General features: G+C 45.9%; 1 long non-coding RNA gene across 1 annotated transcript; it reads right to left on the bottom strand.

Annotated features, from left to right (window-relative positions):
* Positions 1-1,320: 1,320 nt before the first annotated feature.
* Positions 1,321-2,023, bottom strand: LOC144291223 (uncharacterized). Its single transcript, XR_013358546.1, has 2 exons — positions 1,796-2,023; positions 1,321-1,526 (listed from the first exon to the last, which is right to left on the bottom strand). It is a non-coding gene; the product is annotated as an uncharacterized LOC144291223 (long non-coding RNA).
* Between the last annotated feature and the right edge of the window lie 2,603 nt (positions 2,024-4,626).

The raw sequence follows: 4,626 nt of genomic DNA, 5'->3' as shown, positions 1-4,626 counted from the left end.
CTGCTATTTCTTCTTCTATTTGCATATGGCATCCTCCCAGGTAATTTATGGAGCAAATCTTGACACAGCTCCTGCAGAAAGCCTATAGCTCCTTAAGTGTCACCAGTAACAGAAAGGCCAAAACATTTAAAGAGGCAGAGGGAATTCATCTCCCAAAAGGTTCAAACACAAGACTCTCTGCCCTCCACCATACATAATTCTTCCACCCACACAACTCAGCCTTGTAAGGAAGACAATGACACTTCTAGAACCCTGCCCTCTAGCCTCTGCTCCTTTTCCTCTCTGGCTCTCCAGGGAGTTGAGGAATGCTGGAAAGAGCTGCAGGGTTTGGCTCTCAGTTGGTCAACCTCGATGCTGATTTCTCTATGGGACATTTTCAATCTCCGTTCTTGGCGTTGAGCTGCAGCAAGACAAGAGCTGCCAGCTGAGTGAATATTCATCCAAGGTCTGGAGGAGGGGTGGGAGGTGGGGGAGTCAGATGGATATCTGACGAGGGAAGGATTGAGCAGAGTTCCCATCCCTGCTCACACATCCTGGTCTTCCTAACAACGGTAATGAAGTTTGACTGCCCTACCTGATTAAAACCATCAAAATAGCTGAACCCCTCTTTCTTATTCTGTATTCTTTATCTGACTCCTCCAACAAGGTGGAATGTCCTGTGTTCATTTTAGTGGCACCTATACTTTTTTCAGGCATTTGTTCCTTCCAAAATATTTCCTGAGTGCCTACTATGGACCGACAATTTGCTAAGTGCTGGGTACTGATTCAGCTTTTATTCAAGAAATATTGATTGTGCGCCTAACACACATCAGGCATTTGACCTACGAGGGAAGAAGTGAGCAAGTAAATGGACAGAGGCTCCATCCTCATGGAGCTTACATTTTAGTGGAGTGATATAAAAATGAGAATATAGTCTGTGAGTAGCATAGGTGCTATGCAATGTGGGAAGAGGCGACCGTGAGGCCCCGGTCGGGGATTGCTCTTATGTATAAGGGAGTCCGGGAGGCCTCCTGGCTAAATTTATATTTGAGCAGAATCCTGACAGAATGAGACACAGGACCAAGAGGATGGCCTGGAGACAGTGTTCCAGACAGAGGGAACAGCAGGGGCAGAGCCCCGAGTTGGGAGGGTGCTTGGTGTGGCAGGGAAATACAATAGACCATGCTTTTACCTTCATGGAATGTAGGGCATAGGAATCAAATATTCCTTTGTCTAAATCCGAGGGGACCTATGTGCCAAGAAGAATACACAGATGGGGCTGGAAGATCCTACAAAGACACCTGATCAAAGTTGAGGGAAGGATTGCTTTAGGGAATATAGTTTCTTTTTTTGTTTGTTTTTAAGATTTTATTTATTTATTTATTGATTGATGAGAGACACAGAGAGAGAGGCAGAGACACAGGCAGGGGGAGAAGCAGGCCATCAGCGTCTAGGACTCGATTCCGGGACCACAGGATCATGACCTGAGCCGAAGGCAGACACTTAACTGCTGAGCCACCCAGGTGTCCCCAACAATGTGGTTTAAACTGAAATGCAAAGAAGGAGACGTTAACTTAATGAAGAGGACTAAGACTCTGGGGTGTTAGGGAGGGTATTTCCCGTACAGGGAGCAGTGAGTATTCAAAGGGGTGGAAGGGAACAGGGCTAGTTCAAAGAAATAAAATATCCAGGGGTCTGCCTTGCAGAGAATGAAGAGGAACGCATCCTTGATAAGCTGGAAGATGTGAGTGGGGGACAAATCAGCCAGGTTCTCTACAGTTTGTAATTACTTAGTCGTTGAAGGAACTATGCTTACTGTCTGCCTTCCCTGCTGGAGCAAGTTCCAGAGGGCTGGGACCCTGTCTTGTTCACTACTGGGTCCCCAGCTCAGGCCCAGGATGTGGCCCACAGCACGGGTTTGTATTTGCTGACTGGCTGGCCTGCTTGCTGACATCTCCAGCCATCTAACAACAAACCAGCCTCAAGAGTGAAACTGCAGCCTACATTTTGTGCACAGCTGGCTCTGCCAGATTCAGGGTTTAGAAAAGGCCAAGCCAACTCGGCAGTATTCAGAGCTGTGATTTCTGTTTCAAAATCATAGATAGAAACTGACCATGACATTGGACAACTCCTCCCACTGAGAAGGAAAATCCAAATGTGGCACTTTAAAAAAAAAAAAAAAAAGAAAGAAGGATTTTATTTATTCATTTGAGAGTGAGAGAGAGAGAGCAAGCACGAGGAGGGGGAGGGGCAGAGGGAGAAGGAGAAGCAGACTCCTCACTGAGCAGAGACCCCGACATGGGGCTCAATCCAAGGACCCTGGGATCATGACCTGAGCTGAGGGCAGATGCTTAACCAACTGAGCCACCCAGGTGCCCCTAAATGGCACTTTTCTACCTTAGCCATACTGAGGTGGGGCAGAGATTTCATCTCGACTTGGCCATCATCCTCTTCTCGGATGGATGCTCATTTGCACAGTGTTAAAGAGTACAAGTGTCGGATATGAAAACAATACTGTTCTTTTATTTCGGGATCATGTGTGGTATTACTTAAGCTACCTGAAACCCACCCGGTAGACTGATTGCCAAGACATCTTCACTGCGAGGGAATAAAAAGTGTAACAACTCTGTGGGACAAGGTGCAGAGATTTAGCCAAGCCCTCATTGTGTAAGCCTGAAGATTAACCTTTTGAGGACCATTCCTCATACCTGTCTCTTCAGCCTCCATTTCTCCCTCACCTCCTTCCCAGAAGCCCTCAACTTCCATTTCAGCAGAGCTGTGGTTCTGAGGGAGTGAATGCCATCCTCCCTAGGGCAGGCGCAGGTAACCCAGGTACAGCCTATAGGTCCACTTGGCTCACCCGGCTACGGTTGCTGGTACAGGGCTTCACACGGGCCCCCAGGCCTTGCATATGCAACGTGGGGACAGACGTTCCCTTCCGTCTGAGCTGTGTGGTGGCGTTGCAGATACCAGGCCTGGAACAGCAGTGCACGTTTTTGCACCAACCTGCTGTGCCCCTCTGGGGCCCGCACTCATTCAGAGGAGGCCAGAGGTGACACGTTGAAAGGAAAGAGCAGTGCAGCCCCAAAACACTGTGGACCTTGCAATCAAATCACATCTGAATTCTGTCCTGTTTTTGGACTCTTCCATTAGGTAAATCCATACATTCTGTTTACTGTTTAAACTGAGACTTCGGGCAGCCCTGGTGGCTCAGCGGTTTAGCGCCGCCTTCAGCCCAGGGCCTGGTCTTGGAGACCCAGGATCGAGTCCCATATCAGGCTCCCTGCATGGAGCCTGCTTCTCCCTCTGCCTGTGTCTCTGCCTCTCTCTCTGTCTCATAAATAAATAAAATCTTTAAAAAATAAAAAAAATAAACTGAGACTTCTGTAATCGGTGGCTCATTGTAGATGATAAAGGTGATGAAAATCCAGAAACAATTTTCTGCCCTCTAAAAATATGGCTGCCTGGAAGAAATCAGAATATGGTAGAACTTCTGCAAATCCATCTCTTAATTTTTTTTGGTGAGATCTTCCAAGAGTTAATGCCTTAAATATGTTTATGAAATTTTGAATAAGTAAAAATGCATGTATTTTCTTTTAAAATGCCAGTAGTAGGGCACCTGGGTGGCTCAGTCGGTTAAGCATCTGCTTTCACTCAGGTCATGATCTCGGGGTCCTGGGATTGCTCAGCGGGGATTCTGCTTCTCCCTCTCCCTCTGCCCTTCCCGCCACACCCCCACCCCACTCATGCTCTCCTTCTCTCTCTCTCTCTCTCAAATAGACAAAATCTTTTAAGAAAATGCCAACAGTATGAAAGGTATACAGTGAAAGGAGAGTCTCCATCCTCCCATCTCAGCTCCCCTCCCCAAAGGAAACATTTTAACTACACTTTTTAACTTACTGTGTATACTTCCTAAGAGATTCTGTACATAGAGCTCCCTTTTTGTTTACAAAATGGTGTTTTGTGCTGTCAGCCTTTGGCTTAGAAACATATCTCAGAGTTTGTTCCCTATCAGAAAATATTTCAGCTGCTTCTTATATAAGGCAACATGGCAAAGAATTTTTGGTTCATTTCATTGTCACCTGCAAACAGGGAGTACTTAAGCTTGTTTAATCAGCATAGTGAAGCAATAATAGCAAACACCTTCACAGGCTTCTGAGGAAATCCATTTAAAATTATTAAACAGCGCCAAACTATCCCATGTTTCGGTTTTGTAACTTATTAAACCAATCTCCTATAGAGAGTCATTTAGGTTGTAACCTTTAGCTGTCAACAAATGTTATGTATGCTCCTTTGTTGGAAAACTGCATAAAATGTCCTAAACAACAGTCTGTATAAATAGACACTGTTGAACCAAAAGTTTTTTTTTTTTAACTTTTTTTTTTTTACTTTTATTTTTGTATTTATTTATGATAGTCACACAGAGAGAGAGAGAGAGAGAGAGAGGCAGAGACACAGGCAGAGGGAGGAGCAGGCTCTATGCACCGGGAGCCCGATGTGGGATTCGATCCGGGGTCTCCAGGATCGCGCCCTGGGCCAAAGGCAGGCGCCAAACCGCTGCGCCACCCAGGGATCCCTGAACCAAAAGTTTTAAACTTAAGACCCTGAACAAAAGAATTCAAAATCTGGTTTTGTTGGGCTTTTTTT

The sequence above is a fragment of the Canis aureus genome, chromosome 19, assembly GCF_053574225.1.
Source record: "Canis aureus isolate CA01 chromosome 19, VMU_Caureus_v.1.0, whole genome shotgun sequence".
Taxonomy (NCBI): Eukaryota; Metazoa; Chordata; class Mammalia; order Carnivora; family Canidae; genus Canis; species Canis aureus.
This window is presented reverse-complemented; position numbering and strand designations above follow the sequence as displayed.